The 25508-nt window shown below is 39.2% G+C and overlaps 1 protein-coding gene across 8 annotated transcripts in view; it reads left to right on the top strand.

Annotated features, from left to right (window-relative positions):
- The window catches only part of LOC133841326 (RNA-binding protein Musashi homolog Rbp6), a 227264-nt gene that overhangs the window by 113287 nt on the left and 88469 nt on the right, over window positions 1-25508 (top strand). Inside the window, exon 1 of one of the 8 annotated variants that reach the window (XM_062273727.1) lies at window positions 14306-15335. The exons of the other annotated variants lie outside the window; for them this stretch is intronic. The gene's annotated coding sequence lies outside the window, so the exon portion shown is untranslated. Of the gene's footprint in view, window positions 1-14305; window positions 15336-25508 lie in introns of those variants that run through there. 8 annotated transcript variants of the gene reach the window in all.

The raw sequence follows: 25508 nt of genomic DNA, 5'->3' as shown, positions 1-25508 counted from the left end.
AAAACTCGACTCGACTCGAGTATCTATTATCCAGTTCTAGTTGAGTGCGATCCGCACCCTGCGAACACTCGCTCGACTGCTTGGCCATTTATGTTTAATGAGATACTTTTTTAACAGCCTCATAAATGGCTATGATAACCACTTAATGTCGAGCTATGGCAACAACAGCAACAGCAACAGCGAACGCTCTGGATGGCAACAAAAACAATTTACATATTAAACTTGCGCCTCTCGCTCTCTCAGAGCCTTTTTGGCCTGGCTCACATTCTCGTTCACTCATTCCACATCCTGGGAGAGGGAGGCGGATGGAATGGTGGGGGGAGAATGGAAGGCAGCGGCGCTTCTCTTTCTTCTCGCCGGAGCGTGCGAAATATGTTCGCCTGCGGCGCATTCACTTTAATTTGATTAAATTTTGAACATTTTCACGTAAAAGTTGCTCCTTTGCATCGAGGCTCAGCTTCAGCTTCAGCTTCGACTGAGGAGAGCGAGAGCGTGAGAGATATGGAGAGATGGATATGGATGGGCTGCTGCTGTTGAAATCGTTTGGGTTGCAGTCATACCCAGCTGGATTCCAGCTGCTCAAAGGATTGCCGCAAAGTCGCCGCCTCCGCGTTCAGCTGTTGTCTGTTTGCATTTCTCTCAGCTCAGTGTGTGTGTGTATGTGTGTTAAATAGTATTTTTTACTTTTTATATGCTGCTCTCGTTTCTCTTTATTTTTTTGCCTACCACTTTTTGTTGTATTTCATAATAAATAGTTGTTTAAACTTTTGCCCATTGCTCCAACAACAGCCAACAGCCGCTTGCCACCAATGTGGTTGCCTTCTGCCTCTCTTTGCCACATTGCCACTGCCACTGCCACTTCCATCTCTGCTGCTGCTGCTGTTTCAACTATTTTTTGTGCAATCTGCTCGACTCAGCAGCGTTGTTGCATTGTTGCTCGTTTCCTTTTGCCGGCCGCACATAGTTATGGCCACGGTTTTCGGCTTTTTCGGTTATGTGCACTGATTTTTCCTTACTCTCTCTCGCTCTTTCTTTAGCTCCGTCTTTTTTTGTAAACCTCTTCTTCAAACCTTTTCTATGAGCTGAGCAAATCTGACAATTGTTTCTGCCTCCTTCTTCAAACGGTTGCCAGGTTGCAATACATTGAAAATTTTCAAATTAATTCGCATCATTTAAATCACAGACAGCAAAGCAAAGCAAAGCGAGAGCGAAAGCAAAGCAAAGGCCAGAAGATGGGCGAGTTCATCTTCCCCTTTTTGCCACTCGGCTGCCATTAAATCGAAGCGAGTCCTTTACAAATACAGCGAGTTTTTGGTGGCGTCAAGTCTTGCATCCTTGTTAGCCTAGAGATGGACACGTGTTCGCGTTGGAGACGCTGTCGGAAATGTAATTAAGCTGCTTCGCCTTATTTAGTTCAGGAAATGTGTATATAGAGGAATATCTATTACAATCTTTCAATTATTATTTTTGCTATACAAATGAAAATATATGTATTATATGGAATAGTATATTATCAGCAAGTTTATGTGTGCGAGAACTAGAAAATAGATCAAAAATGTGAAAAGAAACTTGAAGAACTTAAAAGAAAAATGCAATATGATTAAGGAAAAATACTAAATATTAATTACTCCGAAAATGTAAAAATTTTATAATAAAAATTCTTAATATTACTACTTACTAAAATATGCTAAATATTACAAATACTAAGTAGTAAAAAGTAATACTGAAGTATTTATAAGAATGATTTCTAAATTGAATGATTTCTCAAATATGAGAAGTGAAATCAATATATTTTTTGTTCATCTCTATGTAATCAAATCTTGAATCAGTTATAACAGAACTAAATACTTATAAATATTTTTTTTGTCGTTTTTATTCAATAAGAAATTCACTCACTCAATACAAAACAAAGTTTCATCTAATATTGAGAGTAGAAATAACTAAAATTTTTACTTTCATAATAATCAAATCATTTTTTTATGTTATAATAATTTTGTATGTTGTATTCTTTTGCATTATAAATAAAAAAACGACTTATGTTTTAATATTTTGATTACATAAATTCTTATTTAAATCTGCATTTTAGTCGTATACTTGATATTCTTTACAAACTTTTAATTTATTTTAAGTTTTGAGCAGCTTATCTGAACAATGTTTTCTTAAATTGTAGAGTGAACTCTAAGCAACAAATTCGTTTAGCTAATACACACACAAAAAACGTGTTAGCTTAAATGTCAAGCGTAAAATATCTTATCAATCCATTACAATTTTTGTCATGAGAAGAAATTCAATTAAAATGTAAAGAATATTTTATTTCATACTATTTTAAATACTTAAGTTTTGAAATAAAGGTCTAGCAGCTTATATTTGAAGCATTTTATTAAATTTATAAGCTGGTTCGATATGATTTTTCCATATGAACGCTTTACTTTGAGAGCTTAACTTCTGCTTAAATCAGACACCTCTCTCGATTCGTATAGTTATTGAGAATGGGCTTATTGAGTTCTCGTGTTACGTGATTTGTGTTGCCATTGTTTTCGCCTTGCTTTGGCTTGGTTGATAATGGTCGGGTTTGTGTCGATTTGGTCTCTCATCTCTAGCTTGTTTGGCTGCTGTTGCGACCATTTAAGTTATGGAGCACATCGAGCTGAGCAAACGAACAGATAAACAATAAGTAACTGTGAATTATAGCGGCCATTACTTTTGTCTTCTTCTCTTCTGTGTGAGGGTGAATCGCCAATGCCAGTTGTTAGTGTCGTTGTTGTTGCTCTTGATGTTGCTGCTGCTGCTGCTTCTGTTAGTTGTTTATGGCAGGACAATAATTAGGACAATGGCGCAACGCATCAGTTTTGGACAACGACACGACACGATGGAGTTGAACCTTCAACCTTGCTACCCCTAAACGCAAATGATATTTTGAATGTTTCGGCCACTTTATGTATCTAGACACATGTATTTTGCCTATTTGTAGATGCGAGTGTGAGAGTGGCAAAATTAGTTAATTAGGCAGACGCTAGGGAAACGTTTGAAACGTTATTTGCAACAGCAACTTCTTCTTCTTCTTCTGCTTCATCGTGAGTTCAATTTCCCCCGAAAACTCGAAGCACTTCAGGCACTTGACGCGACGCGACGCGACTCGAGGCAACGCAACGCAACGCGATGTGGCATCAACAGTTGGCAAATCGAACTCTGTCGCTGCGTAAATTGCTTATGAAATTGACATCCAATGACGACGTCGTCGACAACGACATCGATGACTCCCTGACAGCCTTTGCCTGCTTCCTACTCTCTACTGCTGTTGCTTCTGTCTGCCGGAAATGGAAACAGCGCTAATGACGAGCCAAACGCACACACACACACAAATGTAGAGAAAGAGAGAGAGAGAGAGAGAGAGAGATGTATAACCCACATAATTGGCAAATCACACACATTGATTTCAACGTGTGTTGTCGTTGCCATTGCGGGTTCAATCGTTCATTTCGCACTGCCAACGCAACCGCAACCTGTCTCCCTCCCTCTCTCATTCTACCTCTCTCCCTCTCCATTTCGCTCTGCCTTGCACTCAGTTGGAGGCCACCACATCCGACATCCGCCTAAGCGACGAGCCAAAATGCTGACAGAAAATATGGCGCATAATTTTAAGGCAATGGATACCTTCAAACCACACACGCACACACACACACATTCGAAACGTATACACACTCACACACCTATACAAATCATATACACACTCACACACACACAGACAACCTCAACTTCAACCTCAATTTGGCCCAAGCTTTTAGGTGTGTTGTCTCGCTATCTTGCGCTCGCTCTATCGCTCTGAATGCGTGTTTTTATCTGCAACTGTGCGTGTGTTTGTCTGCCTGCCTGCCTCTCTCATATAGGACATCATTAATAACACTGAAACAGTGAGAGATGCGGCAGGCGAGAGACAACATCATTATCAAAACCCGAGACGAGTTCAATTTTCATTGTTTGGTTTTTCATCTTGGCGTTGACTTGAAATGGCAGCAACAAAAGCGACAGCAGGCAACAGCAGCAGCAGCGTTGATCTTAAATAATTAGGCAAACTTTGTTGTCTGCTACAGGCAGCTCACACACCCATACACACCCAAACACACACACACACACACCGAGACAGTCATCAACTTTAGCCCTGTGCGATGTCAGGGCAGACAGCAGAGAAAAAAAAAATTGCTTCATTGCTGTAATTTATAACATTCGCTTGTCATTAACAGCAATTTTAATCGCTGCCAACTCACACATAGATATATATCTATATGCGCACGTGTGTGTGTGTCTCTGTGTGTGTATTTAAGGGAGTATTTCTGTGTGTGTGTGCGGCATTTAAAGCGTGAAAATATTAATTTATGGGCTTTTAAAATGAGCTGGCAAAATGTGTAGGCAATAAATGTGAAATGTGAAAATGAATGAAGCGATATTTCGAATTAAATACCCCAAAAATATATATATGAATGTAATAAATACTCAATCAAATGCAAGCATAAATTCCACATATAAATATCCACATTACTCCAACAAATACCTGTTTGATTTTATGAGCAGCTTAAGCTGAATACTGCAAGCAATGATTTATATTTCGAAGATTCACAATTATTTACTCATTGCTCTTGTGTCTTTTTTATTAATTAGTTATTTTGCCTTCCATAAATTATTACTTATTTATTGTGAATTTATTTGTCTGGCATATTTTCATGCTGAAGTCCAGTTTTGATATTCACATTGCTATAAATTAGGATTCTTGGAAATTTGTCTGTGTTTAGTTTAAAATTGTATAAGCTATTTAAATATTTCGCATACTAAAAAACGGTCTTAGTTGGTTTGATTGACAATACGGTATATTTATTGCTCTATGGTATATTATAATATACCATATATTAGTTCAACGATATACTAAATATATAATTTGATATATTTTAGTGATTTATGGCATATATATTATTCGGCATATTTTATGTTTATTTAAAGAATAATACCACACTGTTTTGCTTTTATTGATTATATCGTATATATTATACTCTGTGGAATATTTTGTATATCGATAAACAAAATACAACATTTGATATATTTAGTATAAAAATTTGGTTTATTTTAAGAATAATACCGCAATCTTTGCTATTATTCAAAATGACTACCGGGTATATCTTAGACGACCACACTTGACTATAGCTTTCTTAACTGTTTAATGTGCATTAATTGCCTTGCATATTTTCAAGCTATTTTCTCGGCATTATTAAATGTTTGATTAGCTTTCTAAGTGTTCTCTTTAATTGTTGTTATGTTGCGTAAAACAAAAGTACAATAGCTATTTATGAAACTGTGAATACTGAATAATAATGCATATTGTATCCGATTTTAAATTCATTTTAATTATATTCATATTCATAACATAACATACAAAATATCCCAAATTCGTCCAGCCGATTGCCTAATTGTTATCAGTGTTGCTCTTTAATATATTTTACTTTAATTGCAAATAAATGTGATAAATATCGCCGCTTCTAACTAATTTGTATGCATTGAATTAAAATTTTAAATTTATAATTATTCAATCGAAAAGTTGAAGAGACTCAAAAATACCCTAGGATTTAATTGAATAATATAACAATATACTTAAAAAGTACTTTTCTGTTTATTGAAATACTTAAAGCCTTTAATTGAAAGCCGAGCAAAAGCCATAAAGGCAGCAGCAAAAAGGCGCAAATAAAGTAGTTCATGATACACATAGTATATTGCTTAATAAGATTACACATAATTTATAGAGTTTGGCATCGCCTATGGCTTCGCTTTCAACTGCCATAATAGTATGGCCAAATATATTGCGCATAGCATTTTATAAGCCGGGATTCTAATTATCGTTGTGTGTTGAATTTATAATACAGTCAGACGACGCGAGTCGAGTTGTTATTATTATCTTGCGTTTATCAGCGCAACGTCTGCTATTTTCCAAAAGCATTTCCAAATGCAACGCTAGCCGCAAAACAAGGCCAGCAACACAAGCAACACAAGCAGCAACAGCAACAACAACGTTGAGTTGCCCCAAAATCTATTTATGCCGCGCGGCTGCAAAGCCCATAAACCACAGCCAAAATCCAGTGGTCGTCGCATTTAAGTGCGGCGGCAACAGCAACAACAACCACCGAAGCACCGTTGAGGCAAATCCGCTCGCCTTAATCTTCACTTGCTGCTGCGCGTATCTTAATAAACTATTAAATCAAACTCAAGCTTCACTGCACGCAAGCAAGATACACATACTGCGATATGGATACGCACACAATCGCACACACACTCTCTCGCATGTGTGTGTGTGTGTGTGTGTAGTAAATAAATAAATGAGTTATATGCGCGCGTTGTTCGCATTCACATTATTCTCCATGGCATTGGCGCTTTCCTGTACTGAGGTTGCCAGTTTTTGGCATTGCCCAGCTCCGGCTTCCATCTCCCAGCACCGGGGCGCGTGTCCTGTTTTATTTTATTTTGTTGTTGCTGTTGTTGTTGTTGTTGCTGTGCTCCTCTTTTTCCTTTTTTCATCTTTCAGGAAACCGATACGACGTGGCCATTATGGCTGCGTTGGCCCTGTTAGTAAGTAAGTCACCCAGCAGGATCCAGGAAGTGAGTTAAGGCTCAGCAAACAGAAATAAATTGAACTGAAATTGGCCCACTATGTATTATAAATGTCCAAGGAGAAATTTGTTATCCGGCCCCCAATGGCACTGGCATTTTCTTTTTCTTTTGATTTTTCCATAACACACACACACACAAGAAATTGCCACAATTTTAAAGTATTAATAATTATTCGGCTCAGGCTAAAGCAAGAAAAACAAATTGTATTTAAGATTGCCAAAAGTCAATGACACAAAATTATTGAAAGTTTCCAATTGAGAATTGCACAAGTTTAAATAAAATGCTTCGGGAAAGCATTTGGCAGCAGTTGCTTAAAGATACAAATTTGAATTTATAGCAAACAGATTTATAAATATTTTTTGAATTGGTATAATATTTCAGGAAATAAATTAGCCTTTTGTATGCTTTTTTTATAATATTTCAGCAAATAAATTTAAATGAATTTATATAAATTGCTCAGAAATTTATGGCTATCATTTTGTGTGTATTAAAAATTAACTATAAAATTGACAATGATTTTTTATGAGGCACTCAAGCATTGAGAAACATTTAACGCTCAATCAAATACATTCAAAGACTATACAATCGACAAAAACTATTCTCAAAAAGTTTTACTTCTATATAATATAATTTCAGCAAAATAATTTCTACTTATTTGTATAATTTGCCCAGATATTTAAAATAATTCTAAATTTTAAATGACTAATGAACTCCAATACCATTGCGAAGTGTTTCCAGCACAATAAAATGTGTTTTAAAAAGTATTTAAATAAAACAAGAAAATATTTCTATACAATTGAATTGAATTGAATTTATCTTTTAGCTAGCTGTATGTTATAGTATTTTAGCAAACAAATTTTTGTTGATTCCTTTAAATTGCTCAGATATTTATGGCTTTCATTCTGCATAGTAAGTTGATTTACCATTCAATATGTTAATAATGTATACAAAAGCATTTTAAAAACAATGAAATATATTTAGAAACAGAGAACAAACACATATTTTCAACATGTTTCCCATGTCTTAGTTAAATTTTTCTTAGCCGTCATTAGCTCTGAACTTTAATTATTAACAAACAGACATTGATTTTGATAAATTTACTTAATCTTATCTCTACGAACTCGATGGATATTTATGGCTAATGTTTATTGTGTAAAATAATCATAAAATCGTAAATAATTTTAATGTTATGTTTCCTCATATATTTCTTTCCAATTTAAGTCATAGGTTAAGCTTCTTTAGCCATTATTAGCTCAGAGCGTTAACCACATTTTTTTTTACTACAAACCAACACTTGTTGCGCAATTCGCTTTGCTTTGTGTTTGCTTCTATCAGAATATTTCATAAGTTGAAGTTATCTTCATGTTGATTGTTTATTGTTTATTGTCATCGATAGTTTCTTTTCATTTTTCTTGCTTGTAAGCGATTCTGCTGATCTCATTTGGCTGCCAGAGACCTGTAGCCTGCTTTTGGCCATGGCTAGCAAAAAAAATAGCTCCACTGCTGCCTGTTTCCCAGCAGCCTTGGCTGGGTTTACCTCTGTTCCCTTGTTTCCCTTTTCCCTCTGCTGCAGCTACTCTGTCGTTATTATTTATGTTTTGTTATCCGTTGACCAGAGCGTTGGCGCTTGTTTTTTACACACACACACACACACACATTGCTGCTCACCTATTTTACGATAGAATGAATATCTTGTGTTGCCACTGCTGTGGCATGTTTGTGTGTATCTGAGTGTGTGTGTGTGTGTATAGTTTCTGCCACAGTATTTTTCTATAAGCTCGCAGTTTTCCCAGCTCAGAGTTCTATTCTCTGTTCTCTATTCTAGTTTTTTTTTGCGTTGTGTTTTCGGCTGCTGCTGCTGCTGCTGCTGTTACAGCTACTACGCTCTGCTTCTATGTACTTCCGTTTTGTAGTGAAAAGAGCTTTGCGTGTTGCGGCATGCGTGTGTGTTTGTGTGTGTGTGGTAGTAAGTGTGTGTGTCCATGTGGGGCTCGCCTGTTTGTTTGTTGCTTAGAGAATTGATGGCAAAAGGATGTGTGTGATTTCGCATATGCGAGTGTGCGTGTGTGTGTGGCGCTATGTTTTTGCTACAGCTACGTTGCTGCCACTGCCACTGCTGCTTGCCGCAAATATCTGCTGAATGAAGTGGCATTTGTTAGTGTGGTTTAAAGTAAAGTGCGCGGCGTAAGCTTTTAACAAGCGAAATTGCTTAAATGTTGCTGGACAGCAGCAACAAGGAGAAGGAGAGAGAGAGAGGGAGAGCGTAGAGGGAAGAGCGCAGTGAGTTACTTGGCTGACTGGCTGGCTTAAAGGGTGTTGCAGGCAAAGACACACTACAGCAGAGCGATAGAGAGAGAGAGAGATAAAGGGAGAACACAAAGGAGCGAGACAGTAGCAGCATCAGAAGCTGGCATTCTCTGCACATTGTGTATGTGAGAATGTTAAGTAGTCATGTAGAGCGATGTCTAGAGTCTGTGGAATGACTAAATAAGTTATTCATATCAAGTTTTGTTTTGTGGCTTAACGCAACTTAAGTGCTTTTAGATATTCGCACTACAAAAAAATAACTGAAAATAAAACAAGCAACAAAAAGTATAACATCAATCTGTCTTGTTAGTTAAAGTTCCAAAATATTATTGTATTTATCTAAATTATATGCTCAATCGACGCGACGGTGCATAACAAAACAACATAACTCAATTTATTGTATCGAAATTCAAACAAAGTCTTGCAACAAAATAAGCCAGACAAACTTTAAGGCTCACGAATTGAGTTAAAGAAAATGCCTCCAAAAAGTATGCTACACAAATTTTGAAGCATGCCGTTTTGTTTTAGAGGATAACAAAACCTAGATTAAGCTGTCTCATTGCATTGCAATAAAAAGTGAGTTCATAATAATATTTAAAACAAAAATATGAAGAATATTGAATGTGAATTAATTCAATAATTTCAATTCATAGGATTTTTTAGAGAAGTATTGAATAAAGTATAGATAAACACTAAAAGCAACTACGCGTTTATAAATTTTTGTTTTGTATTGCTCAATTTGTACTTTGCAATAGTATTCTTTATTTCATTCTTTTGCTATTCATTAAAAGCTAAAGAAAACCCCCAAAAAGTTTCATATAGTTTCTAGTTTCCTTTTCTATTTGTTCATCTTCAACTATCGATTTTATTATATTGATATCAAAATTGTAAATAGTTAAATATTAAGTATTAACCACATACGAATCGAGTTGTGCAAGATTTTATACCTCTCCTGCTACAACATCGTTCAATATTGTCAACCTAAATTTTGTATAATTTAAGTAATCTGAAATACACTAAAAGTATTCTTCAATAATTGAATACTTTCATGGTAAAATTAAAATTTTACACCTTAGATTATTTTCTAAGCTCGTTAAAGATCATATTAATTCTTTCCTACCTTTAATACCTTTTAAATTATTACAAAAAACTTTGAAAAAATTAGCGTTAAATTTGTTGCAGTAAGGAAAGTAACTTTACTTTTTCGCTTTGCTTCTTTTTTCTTGCCAGCTTTACGCAATCTTGTTGCCAGCTAAACTTTAACAAGCTCTTGTTATATTTAATGCTTAAGTGAATCTGCTTTGGCGCCGACCTCTTGAAGCTCTAATTAATTTATGCACAATTCGAAGTTTAAAGCGCAGAAAAAAATTCAGTGGGGGAGTGAGAAAATTCTTATGAAAAATCTGCATGTTGGAGGCTTGTGGTTGCAAATTTGCGTTGCGTCTGGCTTTTCACCTAGCAAGTAGGAAGAGGGAGAAGGAGGGAGGCAGAGAGTAGTTATCGTTGTGTACATTCTTAGAATATTTTTGTGCGGGGGAACAAGAGTGTGCGAGTATTTTGGAAAGTTTTTCTGAGCAACACGCACATTCCATTTCTATGCAACACTCGCATACAAATCGTTTTTCTAAGTGAATTTAGTTGCTGTCTACGCTTCCCCCATCCCCTTCCCCTCTTCGCCACGCTGCCGTGTGTAGCTTTTCTTTATCAACAAAACACGCTTACACACACACACTCACATGTGTGTGTTGTATACGCATACATGCATAAATATAATCTTTTTATGTGGCTGTTTTGAGCTGCTCGATAGCGTAATTTGGGGGGGAAGCCAGAACAAGAGCGGGGGGGAGCTACTGAAGGCATCTCTAGCGTCCATTGTTTGATCTGCAGGACTGACTGACTGACTGGCAGCAGGCGGGCAAAGCGTCCCCATGGAGTCGTCAATAAATGCGATAAAACCAAACATGTTTCATTTGCAATGGAGCACACAGGCAACAGCTTTCACTTCAGCTTCAGCTACGGGCAACGTCTTGTTCTTTAGCTTCCTCTTTTCTTTCTACTTTTTTTTTTTGGAGAGCTGCACATCTCTCATCTTACAATGGGGCAGGAACTCATAAAATTGTGCGAGCGAGCGAGCGAGCGGCGTCAAGTGAAACTCCTGTGTGGATTTTGACCCATAATTGACTTGTACACATGCCAACTCCCAAGTCGAGTCGAGTCGAGTCGAGTGGAGTCGAGTCCGTGGCCTCCTACTACTTCTGCTTCTGCCATATACATATAGATTTATATTTATTTATATTTGTATGTATATATTACTAATCCTAAGCCCAACTACTAGCGGAAGTACGCTTGCCTGCTCTCTCTCTAGTAAGTAGTGTGCAGAAATGTCAGCTTTGACATTTTTAATGCCCCCATAGCTATCATTAGATGGTCGAACAAAGCGCAGTCAACGAACAAAGGCAATCGAAATAATCAATACAAATTTTATAACCTCACTCCCCCGCCTCCTACATACACACACACACATATATAGCGAGCAAAGTCAGTCGCACAACAATGAAATACATTACAAATCAATTGCAATCGCTCGAAAATCGGCGTACGAATTTCCATAGACGATGTCTGGCTTTGTGGGTTCCGTCCTGGTTTGCCTGGCTGCCTGGCTGGCTGAATTCCTGGCAAATGGCAAAAGGCGAAAAGGGGCAACATTATTATCATCATCAAGCGTACAAAGTTAGTGCCGCCGGCTGCAGAGTTCCCGAGTTGCGAGAGTTTTGCGAGAGCGGGAGCAGCGGCAGCATCCAAATCGGCAAATGAAACAAACCAGGATTTACATGTACACAGTTATTGCCGATGCTGATGCTGGCGATGCTGCTGCTCCACTCTCATGTGCGTGTGTGCAGCATTTCCTTTGGGTTATTTTCCGGGAACAACATTTCATGGCACTGATAAAGCTGCCATGGCAGCCAGCAGCCACCAGCAGCAGCAGCAGTGACAACGACGACGTCGACGTCGACAGCATCTGAACTTCGCAGTTGCCGCTGGCAGCGCTTTTTCAAAACTGGGGAAACTGTCAGCTTGCCACAAACTGCGTCGGCGCGCCAAGAGAGAAAGTACAACTGAGAGAGACCGAGAGAGAGAGAGCGAGTTTTTTTGTCGGTGGGAAATTGTGCTCAGACAAGTGTCGCTGCGAGCGCTTTGTGGCATGTCAGCAGGCAACAAAAACTGCCCCCGGGCGGTAGGCAACAAAATATTTGACGCAAGTTGCGCGGCCTGCCGAGTGTGTGTGTGTGTGTGTGTGTGTGTGTGTGTGTGTGTGTGAGAGTGTGCTGCTATGTGTGAGCGGTGCCGCGTGCACTCCAGGCAATGTCAAGTTGACACTTTCACCAACACACACACATGCACATACACACATAAAGAGGCAGGCGCACACACACGCGATGTACGGCAACACGAATTGTGGCAATTATCAAGCGTGCTGCTGAGTTTGATTGAAGATGCAACTGATGAGCAAAGAACTGCAGTAAAAGAAAAATAATCCATAAATGCAATTAAACATTTAGCTACAAATTTGTTGACTAGCTTTACTTAGGCTTCATTCTACAATATTCGAGTTAGTTTGGCAGCCGAATAGCGAACACCCTCTATAGAGGTTACATTTGCTATTGTTGTTTGTTTGCGCCATTTGCCCCATCTCGATGTGCCTTCTCTTTTGCTCTGATGATGATGGCTGCCTGACTGCCAGCCTGCTTGGCTGCCTGGTTCGGCTGCCACCCACGAAAACAAACATAAAGGTGCAACAATGACGCGCGTAGATTTTTCCAACTCTCCAAACTGGCGCGTGCCCGCTTCCTCTCTCGCTCTCACTCTAACTCGCGCTCTCTCTCTCTCTGTGCGCTCTCTTGTTGCAACTGCTCTCTCTCACACACACACTCAACTCGTTCTCTCTCGTGTTGTCTGTTAAGTAATTTTCGGTTTGTGAAAGTGAATTTTTAGCGACTGTTTTGTGTGTGATTGCAACATTGTGTGCGACACTGCCGTAAAAGTGGAAGAGAGGGTGAGTTGGGGGTACGGAAGTGTGGCAGGCAGTAAGCCAAGTCAAGATGTATGGCTAACAGCAGCAGCAGCAGAAGGCATGGCGCAGTTAGCAGCAAAACAGACAAGCAGCCAACAACTAACAGCATCGATCGATGCACGCGCAAAAGTGTTGCATACCCAAAAGGCGCAGCAAGAGAGCTAAGTTAATATAATCTAGAAGGAATAAATATGGGGAAAACTTGTATTACTGAAAACTAACAAAACAATATTATAAAAACCTACATAATAAAATTAAATAGAATTCATTTTTTAAAAGAATAAATTATAATTTGAAAAATAGAAACATTTCATGTAAATATACGAAATGCAAATTTAAAAAAAAATATATATATGTTTAATATGTATTTATTTGAATAAATTTTTTTTTAAGTATGAATACATAAATTACAATACACAGCAAATAATAATATACATATAGAAACATACTATAAAGTCTCGAAAATACATTTTATTTTATTATTTACTGGAATACTTAAAACTTATATATAGCATACTAATTCAAACGTCATGACCACCAATTAAATATAAGCATTTAATATTGGTAAAGACACAGTAATCTTTAGCTCTTTAGATTTGATTTTTGTGTCACTCACAGAAGAATGAAGTTTTTTAAAATAGTTGTTGATAGTAAATTCTGTGTGCTCTTTATCTATCCTTATTTTGTTTGAATAGTCAATTCTGTGTACTTTTTATCTATTCTTATTTTATTTATATAATAAAATAATAATAATATTTTAAAATATTTCCTCTTACTTCCTTAATACTCTACAATATTTTCTGCTATGCTGATCAACCTAAAGTAACTGCTGTTAAATTTAGCAAAACGTTGACAACCCTGGTCATTGGCCCGCATCTAATAGAAGCATTTAACAGACTTCGTGTGTGGGGGTGTTGACGAACTCTCGGCTCTCTCTCAGCTGTCGCTGCTGCTATTGCTGCTGTTGCTGCTGTGGAGCCCGCTCTCGCTCTCACTGCCGCTCTCTCTCTCTGCTCCTCTGCCTCTCTTGTTGCCGCTGCTTCTCGCTTCCTCTCGTTCAATGTTTCGCTCTCTTTCTAGCCATGTGTGTGTCGCTGTTAGTTGCTTCCGTTGTTGTAATGCTTCTGCGCTGCCGCTGCCAGAAGTGAAATGCTGTCGCTGTTGCTGTTGCTGCTGCTGCCGCAGTCGCTGTCGACGCTGACGTAGCTGTCGCTGTAGTTGTCCTGACGCCTTTTGCTGTTGCTAAAAATCCTACGCAATTCGCGAGAGTCCTTCAGTCGTTATCAGACAAGCGAGTCCAGCAGTCGTTGCGTTCTGTTCCTTAGCCGTGCAAAAGTAGCCTAGTGAAAACACACAGCCAACAAACCAACAAAACAACCAAAGTCAAAAAAGCAAAAAAGAAAATACAAAGAAAGAAAAGCATAAGGAAATCAATTCTCTGAATTCTCAGCACTCGGCTCTAAAAAAGCAAGCAACAAACCAAAGCAACAATCGCAACAACCACAACAACAACAACTGAGTTCAATTTTATTGTCAATAGCGGCGAAATTTTCGGTAGACGACGACGACGACGATAAACAAGAGAACGAGAACGAGACGCGTTTTTTGGGCTTAATATTAGCGACATTTTTTCACGTGATTCGCAACGCGTTCAAGTGCAATCAAACTTAATCAACATTGGAAACATTTATCAACGCGCTGTCTAACGTTTGAGCTTTAGTAGTGTAAAAAAGTAAATACAAAACAAAACATAAACAAACCCAGAGTATAAACAAATGCAATTTAGGTAAACACGGCAATTTCAAGAGCTTCTCAATTAGTTGTGAAATAAACAAACAAACAAAAAAACAAACATAAAAGCAAAACAAAAAATCTTAGCGATTAAAAACAACAACGAAACGAACATCAGCGACAACAAACAATAAAAAACATAACACAAGCTCAACATCAACATCAACATCTACATCAAATATCAACAAACAACAAGAGCAACAACAAGTTAGAATCGCGCTCTTTTTGACGGCAACAACAACAACAACAAAAGAGCAATCACATTTTTCCTGTCGAAAGTGTTGCAATAAATTCAATCAAAATTTCACACTTTGGAGTAAATCTGTTTTACGTGAAGCAGCCAGCGGAGTTATTTCAGCAGCCGCCGCCGCTTCCGCCGTTGCCAACGCTGCCAGCGCCGGCGACAATTAAAGCGATTAGTCCGCCAGTGACAGCAGCAGCGGCAGCAGCAGCGCCGCCTTTGACGCCGACGTCGCTGTCAGCGCAAACCGCCACAATTCCAACAAAGAAGCTCGTTGTAAGTAATCCATCTCCATCGTTCCCTCTTCTACTTCTCTTTCCTTTTTTTTGTGTCTGCTGCCCTTGACAGACATTTTGTGTTCGTAATTATTAATGTGAATGAAAGTTTTTGGTTGCTGACCTCCTCAGCCCCAAAAAGTATGCAATGAATTATTTTTATGCTATTATTTTTACATATTTCGCTTCGCACGCAATAAATTAATTTATGTCCAACGTCAGGCACGTTTCGCAGCCAGCTCCAAAAAAAAAAAACAGAGGAGAAAGAAATGTCCACTCTCATTCCACTTCAGCTCCGCTTGGGGCACACGTTTCTCACCTGTTCGCCATTCATTACAACGTGTCGTTTAGAAGATTTTGCGAGTAAATCGTTTTAAGTGTGTGCACCTCGCCTCGAGGGGCAGCAAAACAAAGAAATTAAAATTCTAGATAGAGTCCTTTGTACATCTGCAGTGTGCTCTGTGCTCTGTGCTCTGCGCTTGTTTATAATATCGTTGCTTATAATTTGCTTTTAATTTGTTTGGCAAACGCCAACACTTCAACACGGACTGGACACACAAAAAATGTCATAAAAATAATTACGCAGCGCCGCCCGCTTGCTCGCTATATAAACGTGACGCGTTGGCAATTCGCGTGTCTCAAAGCGACTTACAACACCGATCTCCCACACCTTACTTTCCTCCATCTCTCTCACCCTCATTGGATGGTCCCATAAATTTTATAGCAGTGCTGTAAACGCGACTAAAGGCTCATCGAAAAGTGGCCATAAATAAGTTGAAATATATACTCTAAGTTCTATACATATATATATATATATATATTTATAGTGCGGTTTTTTGGGCTCAACATTTGGTATCTGCCGTTGTTGCTTTAGTCTTTTCGTCTATGACTCTATTTAACCCATAAACTTGACGGAAGTTGCTAACAAAAATAAGCGCTCAAATGTTGTTTTGGTTGGTGATAAACAAAGAACACACAAATGATGTTAAATCAGAAGGCGCAGGATCTTATCTGCTTCGAAATTTCGTAACTGCAGGTCAACATTTTAAAATTAAACGAAACTTTATGTTTCGAAGAGCGAGCGAGAGCGCATCGTTAAAAGTCCATCAAATAATTGAAACTTTTAGTTTGGCCGAAAAAGTCATCAATTTCGTTGGGAAAAGTTTTTGATAACTTGCATAAAATCATAAGACTTTAATAAATCATAATTATTCGCAGATTCAAATAATAGCTTTCTATCGCCATGAAATAGTTTTTGTGGTGGTTGCGGAGTTCTTTTTCCATGCTGATCTCAGCAGTTCTATTATTAGTTAGCTCAACTGGTAGCAGCATTATTTTATGTCGAAGAAACTATAAAATAAAAGCGAACAAATTTAAAAGATGAAAATTGAAAGAATACTTTGCAGTTGTTAAAAATAAACTTGTTTAACAAAATAATTGATATTTCTGTGTATGATACTAAATTTGTTTTCAAAAATAATGTTTCAATATATTCGACAGCCTTTTTTATGTTGAAGAAAATAATAAAGAAAACATTTTAGAGAGTACAATTTGAGAGGAAAATTGTTCAGCCTAATAATTGCAAATTTTGTTAGATACTGAAAGATATGAATCAATATATTCTACTTGATTAATGCCAACTTAACATATATAAAAACAAAGCCAAACTATAGTATTCACTTGAATAAGAAAATAAATTGAAATAATAAATTAGAAAGTAGTCAACAACTTTTTAAAATAATAATATAGAAATATTTTATGAAATGTTTAACCTATAAAGTATTCAAACACTTTAAAATTAATCAAAATTTAATCATTGTTTTCAAAAATGATTTAATATTAGAAAAAGCAAATTGTCGTAACTAAATATTTTTGTATATAAAAATATCTTTCTGCAATTCACCAGCCGCTGCTAAAGTACTTTTTATATTGCCATGTGGTTTGGTGTAGATGTTTAAAGATTGATGGAGATTGCTGTGAACACGCTTATCAGCTGAGTCATGAGAGAAGCTCAGTTGATTTGTTATCACACCGAGCTTAGGCCATAAACAATGCTTAAGGCTGTCAGCCAAAAACTGAAGTGGCAAAATTCTTCATCAAATATGCGAGCATGGCCCATAAATTTGGTTGCTTTCGTCTTCTACTCCCCCACCTCCTCAAAACACGTCCCATGAAAAACATTTTCGTTGAGTAACTTGCTCAGTAGATGAAGAAGAAGAAGCAGAAGTAGTTTGCACCGTCGAGTTGAGTGCAATGTGCACTGTCAGCTACACCTATTGATGCTGCTCTACAACGACATCGACAACGACAAGGAAAACGACACCAAGAACGAGACATGCTCATGTTCATCCTTATCCCACATGTTCATCCACATTTGAGAGCAGGCTTCTCCCTCTCTTTATGTGTCTCGTTCTGAGCTCTATCTAACTGCCAGTTTAGATTTGTGTCTAGTGACTTTGGCTTGTGGTAAACACTTGAGTTTAATGGTTTGTTGACTGCCTTCCCAATGACTGAGCCGATGCCAATGTTGAGCCTGCAAGAGACCTGAAGACGTTTCTATAATAAAATTCTCGTCTATTGCCGTGGCTATAAAAGCTGGCTAACGTAAACGAGCATTAAACTGCCACAACACACTTGAAGCTTGAAGCTCTAGCCTAGCCTAGCTCTCAATTCTCAACTCAACTCAACTCAACTCGACCTCTCGACTATTTTATTATTTACTAACTATTTTATTTGATTTGATTTAATTTCGGCAGTTTTGCCATTGCCTTTTGGGCTCTAACTGCCATTTGGCTCTGGCACTTTTAAAGACCGCAAAGCCAATTTTTTGTGACAAGCCAAAGGCAGCTGGATTATCGAGAAAGCTCCGCAATAAAATGAATTCAATGTGAAAGGTTTTATTTCTTTTATTTTTGAGCAATAGTTTTAAGTGTTTTGTTTGTTGTGAAAATCTTTGCGCTCTTTTTTCAAATTTAATAAGTTTAAGTTCTAAATATATATTTAACGACTTTCTTTTTTGTGTGCACTTAAGGTGTTTGTTCTCGTTGTTGTTTTGTGTGCTTTATTTGCGAGTGGATCAGCTGGCGAATAACACAACTCATCCGACTGCTTACAAAAGCACAGCCAACAACAAAGTCCAAGCTTCTTGCTTTTTGTCCTTTTTGCTGCCAGCTGCCGTTAAGCGCTGCTTGAGGGGCTTAGGCGACGCCTGCCTTCCATAAAACTGTCACAATGGAACAGGAGTTGGAGCTGGAGTAGAAGTGGGCGGTGGAGTGATGGCTGTAGCCACAAGCAATTAGCTATCATGCATATGGAGAGCAGCAGAGACCAAGGGAAAAGCAACAACACAACACAACAGAGCACAGAAAGAAAAAAAAAAAGGAAGCCGCAAATCAAAAGCAGAAAAAACCAAAAGCAATTGTCAGCCAAATTGGCATTGGCATTGACTGTGCGTTGAGATTTGATTTATCAACATGTTTCACGTGCGACACACACACACACACACAAACACACACACATACAGAAATCTGGCTGGCATTGTCAGCATCCCCAGCTGAGGGACTAAGCAGTGGGAGTCAAGAAGAAGCAGAAGTAGAAGATGGAATGCGGAGTTGAGGCAATCACACAAATACGACGTTTTCGTTTTACGCGTCGCCGCATCGAAATGTGCGTGCCACACACACACACACACCCGCACACACACACACATCTCAACTGACGCGTTTCCGTCAAGTGCAACAAGCTAAAGGGGGGAGCAAGCGGAAGGGGGAGACGGAAGGGGGAAGTCAGCGTGCGTGGGTTTATTAAAATTTTAATATCAACGGCAAAGTCGACAGGCAGCCAAGTAAAAAATGTGTGTGTGTGCGGCGCAAACTTTTTTTTTTTTATTTTTTTTCTCGTTTTTTTCCTTGGCTGTTTTCGCTTTTGCGCCAGGACGAATGTCGACGCACAGAGGCAATCAACCCCAGCCAACAACCAGCATCCAGGATGCCAGCTGAAGCGCTTGAGTTGAGCGTTGAGAGCATTGAGCGCTTCAGCGTTTCAATGTTCAGTGTTCAGTGGCAGCGTTTCAGCGTTGAGCTGCTTCAATGTGTGCGTAAGAAAATAAGTCATTTTCCCTTAAGGGGAAAGGCAGCAAGGCAGCAAGGCAGCCTTGACTCTGAGCACCGCACTCTTCTGGCTCTGCAGAAATTCATCGATTGAATACAATACAAATATGTCAACGAGCCGCTTGAGATGTCGACGACGACGATGGCTAAAATCTCAGAGAGAGCGAAACTTTCCGATGGAGGCGCTTGTCTACGGGTTTTTAGCTCATTTCAATGTGCCCGCGGGGAGAAGTGCAAGAAGAAAAAGAAGAACAAGAAGAAGAAGAAGTGTGTGCGACAGACTTGAGTGAGGGAAAAGTGCGCGACGACTGACGACTGAGGACTGAGGACTGGCAAAACCAATCAGTCAGCGGAGTGGCTTCGCTGCCGGGGTGTTGAATTACGGGTATTTTGTGTGTGTGAATTGAATTTGGCATGCCAAGAGATGAGAAAGGGAGATAGAGGTGTGGGTGGGAATAAGAAAATGGGAGGAAAAAGTTCTCCCACACCTTGCAAATTATTTGCAAACGCATTCCATTCGAGTTACTTACCAGGAAGCAGGCGCCAAGTGACAACCACCGGCGGCAATCAGAGCCAAGCTAGTTGAGAGTTGAGCCAGGGGGGGGGGGGAAGAAAGGTTAAAGAATGTGTGAGGAGGAGGACGAGTTCTGGGAGTTCGAAATGGAGACTGAGGCTGCAGGCGGCGAATTGTTATTTTATGAAATTGCAAACACAATCAAGTTGACAAGCAGCCTTTGTCTTTATCTTTAGCTGAAGCTGCCTGCCTCCTCGTCATTGTCAGCATCATCATCGTCATCATCATCTGCGTTGTGTGTGTGAGTTGAGTGGGAGTTGAAGTAGAGTGTGGGAGGAAATATCGTCAGACAAATAAATTGCACTAATGGAGCTGTTAACGTTTTTGCAACTCGCAACTTATAACTAAGCCAAAAAAGAAGCTTGTAAAATATTTGAATTGAGTGCAGGAAACTAGAAAATTGCAAAAACTGCAGGAAAAACTACGCCCTCACTCCACTCTCCCTCTCTCTCTCGTATCGTATCGTAAAATGAAAATGCCAAAGCACTCGACAACAAGTCGGCCAAAAAGCAAAGTTGCAACCGAGCATCTTTTGCACAGCTTTGGTCAGACAACCATTGTTTTTTGTGCCCCGTGTGTGTATCTGTGTGTGTGTGTGTGTGTGTTCGGGACAAGCAAGTTATTAGATTCATTTCAAGTTGTACGGAAAAGTGCACTCGAAAACACTCTGAAGACTGTGGCAACTCTCTCTGCGTCTTGCGACTGTTGCAAAGTCAGTCAAAGTGAAATTTTGTGGCGGCTCTCGGGGGAAAAAGTTCCCCCAAAGCGAGAGACGAACACACCGAAAAAAGAAAGAAATGGGGCTGCTGGCGTTGACAACACAACAGTTGATAATAGAGAGAAGGGTAGCGAAAGGTGGCAGGGGGAGGAGGAGGAGGAAAGGAGACAGGCGGAAGTGGAGGCTGCAAACAGAGACCGCAACACTATAAATGTGGGTAGTTGCCACCGAAAGCGAGCGTGTGGCACAAAAGAAACCGCAACATCAGCAAAAAGCAACGCTTTGAGAGAGCAGCTGCCACAAGGAGAAGCGAGGAGGGGAGTTCGAGGGGAGGAGGGTAGGCAGGCGTAGGCTGGGGCGGCACTTATTTCAAACAATTAACTTGATATTGTAACGGCTTTTGTAAAAAGGGAAACGACCGCCTCAGCTCTTCCCTTCTCCCTTGCTCTTCTCCCTCCGCTCAAGAAAGGTCAGCAACAAGAAGCGAGAGGGCAAGAGGGCAGAGGGCAGCGCAGAGCTTTGCAAGTTGCCTCGTCAATGTAGTCAAATAACAAAGAAGCAGCAGCAGGCCAAAGCTGAGACTGGGGCTGGGGCTAAACTTGGCTGGCAGCATGTGGCCCCAAAAAAGCGAGCAAGTGCTAGGTGTGTCTATGTGTGTGTGTGTGTGTGTGGTGCCAAAAGAAAAACATAATAAAATCAAACCGAGTGGAGAGCTGCCTTCGCCTCCCTCCTCTCCCCTCACTTGTAGTCGTCACACGAAAGTAAAATAAACTGAAAGAAAAACAAAAACTCACGAAATGCGCGACGTTGTTGTCCATGGCTGAATCATCTCCTCTACAGCCAAAGCTACAGCTGCTGTTGTCTCTTGGAATTGCTATCAGTGTTACAGCTGGCGGCAGTGTTCTCCTCCCCCTCTTCTTCCTTCTAGTTGCTAGCAACACCAACAGCAAGAGCAAGAGCAGCAGCAGCAGGCGTCAACTCTTGTGCTACACAACTTGAACACGAAGTTCATCAACTAACGCGAAGCTGCAGGAGGTGCCCACAAATGGCAGCGTCCAAAAGCGTTATTATATTTGTTGTAGTTGTTGTCGTAGTTGTTGTTGTAGTTGCTGTTGCTGCTGCGTGTTTGTTTGCCAGCAGAATGAATATTGCCCAAGTTGCTGTGGCCCGCCCTGAAGCTGTTTGGCTTGGCTTTCTCCTGGCTTTCGCCTGCTAACAACAGAGTAAAAGAGAGAGCGACTATTCTGGCGAGAAAGAGATGCTGCTGCAGGCAACCACCTGTCCTGGCAGCAAGTCTCCTATACTTTTTTGTTGCTGTTGTTGCTGCTTGTTTGTTTGTCTTATAAATTTACTTACGCTTATTTGCGCTGGAAATGAGCTGGCCCCGGCAATCTTGGCCCCAAAGTGCAAAGTCGTCGTCGCGCTACTCCAAATAACAACAACGTGAACGACAACGACAACGGCAACGAGAACAAAAACAAACAAGCGACAAAAGTTTTTTACGTTGACAAACACACGCGGCGTATGCGCAATAATTTACAATATTATTGTGCCAAATTGTTCACAAACGAGCCGAGGCCACAAAAGGTGCGACAGATTGACGCAAAAGTCGCAGCAAGCGTTCTATATGATTAGTCGACAGTGAGAGAGACAAACATTACGAAAAACCAAAACGAAACGTGTATGAAAATGCCCGAAAATTGGAAATTGTGAGGGAAATTTTGGCTGGCACTTGGCAAATATTTAATGCGCTTTTACTTTTGCTTTCACCCTCGACCAAGCAGCAGAATTATGCATTAACAATGCATAAGCATAGCAAATAAAAAACAATTTGGGTAGCAAAATGCAAAGCAAAGTGAAATGAATCTTACTGAAATTGAAATAAAAACCTATTGAAGAAATTGCTGAAATAATTTCAATTGCAAGAAATGGAATAAAGAGCATAGATATACAAATTTTTGAAGGGATAAGCCAAGATTTAGTTTAACTATCTAAAGTGTATAGTTTATAAGTAGAGCTAAGAGCTAAGTTATTGTGACATTCAATAGTAAATTAATAAAATGTGATTTCAAAAGACAGAATGCAAAGTGATATAAAAGTTAAAGTATATCGCAGCAGAGTTCAAACTAAGACATTTAGAGAAGCTGTTGAAATTGCCTTAGAAACGAATAAACTATTGAAGAAAGATGACAGAAAATAAATAAGAGCAAAGTTTATAATGAGAAAAACTGTTGAATTTCACATAAAAAACAACAAGACTAAAAAACAACATGAAAATCAAAGAATTTATAAAAAAAAACAAGATTTAAAAAAACATTTACAATTGTTATCTTAGCTTATATATTTGGGTATCATTGAAAGTAGTAAAAGTAATGATGAAAACAGATTGCTCGCAAAGTTGCTTATAAATTCTAAGCCACTATCAAAAAAACTTAACAAAATTGTAACAGCCAGAATAGTTTTTTATCTGAAAATGTCAAAATTTGATACGCATTTAATCAATAAAGCTCTAACAATATCTTGCGCATTTGAAATAGTTATCTGAGTATAGAAATAATAATCAAAGCTTGGAATTTTTAAGTGTCAGTAAATGGAGTAAAAATATAGATTTTGTTCACTTATAATGTAAGAATATTTAAAAGAGATTATCTAAATTGCAATACCAAGTTTCGTTTTTATCTCAAAATGTCACAATTTGTTACGAATTTTATCTATAAAATTCTAGCAATTTCTTTCACATTTAATCAATAACTTTTCGATTAACTTGCTCCCCTTTGCCACGACTCCCCCAAAGTAGTTGTGAATAATAAGCGAACAATGTTGCCTAAAAATGTTTTATAAGTCGCACTGATGTTGCTTCTGCTGTTGCTCTCCATTATGTCTCCTATGTCCATAAACATTTTTACTGACCTCACAGTTGACTATTGCCTATAAAAATCTGCCTGTGGAGCACTGTGCTGTTTATATGGGTAGCAAAAAGTGTCTCCGAGCTGCAGCAAAGTTTCAATTTTATGATTTTTCGTAATTTTAATAAACATTTGATGTGCATTTGCTTCCTTTTTTGTTCGTACATATATTTTCCTTTTTTTTTTTCGATGTGTTGTTCTGGCAAATAAAAGTTGGCAATATTCAGCTGGAATTCTAATTTGATTGCAAGCTAAACAGACACACACACTTTGGTCGCACTTTGTTTCCTCTGTGCTTTCCATTTTTCTCCCTCTTTGCTCCCTCTGTACTCCTAGTTTGCTCCCTCTTTCTGTTGTCCTTCGGCGGAGCTTTCGTTTTAGTGCACTGTCAGTTTTGTAGCTCAACCCTCAATCGTCCAATCAATGACTGCGAACTACGCGCATTTGACCGAAATCACCTCGTTGCCCTGCTTTCCCCCTCTCTTACCCTCTCTCACTCTGCTCGTGCCCCTTTTTGTCATTTCCATTTGTGTACGAAGCAGCCCTCATCCTGCCACATCCTGCTTGGCCCGTTTTGTGCACAGGAAATGTTAAATGATAATGCGCGGCACGCATAAAATGCAGTTGCAGTCGCAGCAAGTTGCTGTTCGCTGTTCGTTGTGTGTGTGCGTCACACATTACGTATACGTAATTTTTATTGCGTATACGTAATGCATTTTGATTTCAGACAACACGCAAGGCAAACCCTGAGCGAGGGAGGATAGACGGAGGTAACAATTTAAATCGTTGGCGGTCATTTACGTGCACGCCATGCAAAATGCATGGCAAAAGTGAATGAGAATGAATACGAAAATACGCATGCGAATACAAATGTCTGTCTGTCTGTGTCTGTGTGTATGTGTGTGTGTGTTGTCTACTTTACGGCGCGTGGCCGTTATTTCCGCTTTACGCGTTGCCACTAATAAAAATCGTTTAAAAAACCGCATGACAGCAACAGCAGCAGCAGCGACGTTAAATAATAACAATCATGTGTAAATTTTTGCAGCGCATCGCCCACGCAGCAAATTCCCTTCCTGTCCCTCTCCATTCCTCTCCCCTCTCTCTATGGCTGCCTGCTGCACCCACTCGACATAGCAAGCGAGAGAAAGAGCTTCACTCTTCTGACAGATTTATGTGGCCCGACAACTTCAAACTGCAACGCGGCGCAATAAATCTCAGCTACAAGAGGCAACAGCAGCAGCTTCCTCTTTCTTTCCCCTCCCTTCTCCCCTTCGCTACTACTTTCTCCCCATCTGCAGTTGGCTTCTTCACTTCTATCTGAACAGCTGCAACGCTGGCTAAGCTTATTTGTCTATCTGCCTGTCTCTGATTGTCTCGCTTGCTTCTTCGTCTCTTCTTGCTTTGTCTTCCATTACTAAAATTAAAATCGCGAGGCAAACGCGTTTTCTTCTGCGATTCTATTACCAAAAGTGACTCACACCCGAAAATCGAGCATACAAAAAAAAACAACACAAAAATATTCTTCTTACTATTTGCTTTCTTGTTGTTACTTCTTGACGGCTTTTACACTTTTAAACGTCGCATTATTTCCGCCTCTGCTCTTGGCCATCTCCCCTCCGTCGGTTGTCTGGTCGTGTGCGATATTTCGTCTTGTCTTTTGGCAAACGAAAAATACGTTAAATTAAATTATGATTTCAGTGCTTGGCCCCCTCTTGGCTCATCTCAATTCGCTCGAGTCGAGTCTCTCTCTCTCTCTCTCTCTCACTCTCTCCACTCGTCTCTGGCATCAGCTGTCTGGCTGTCTGCCTCACTGTTTTCATATTCGTTAAATTCATTTTGGCGCGTTGCTGTTTTTTTTTGTTTTTGC

This window comes from Drosophila sulfurigaster, chromosome 3 (assembly GCF_023558435.1).
Source record: "Drosophila sulfurigaster albostrigata strain 15112-1811.04 chromosome 3, ASM2355843v2, whole genome shotgun sequence".
NCBI classification, from domain to species: domain Eukaryota; kingdom Metazoa; phylum Arthropoda; class Insecta; order Diptera; family Drosophilidae; genus Drosophila; species Drosophila sulfurigaster.
This window is presented reverse-complemented; position numbering and strand designations above follow the sequence as displayed.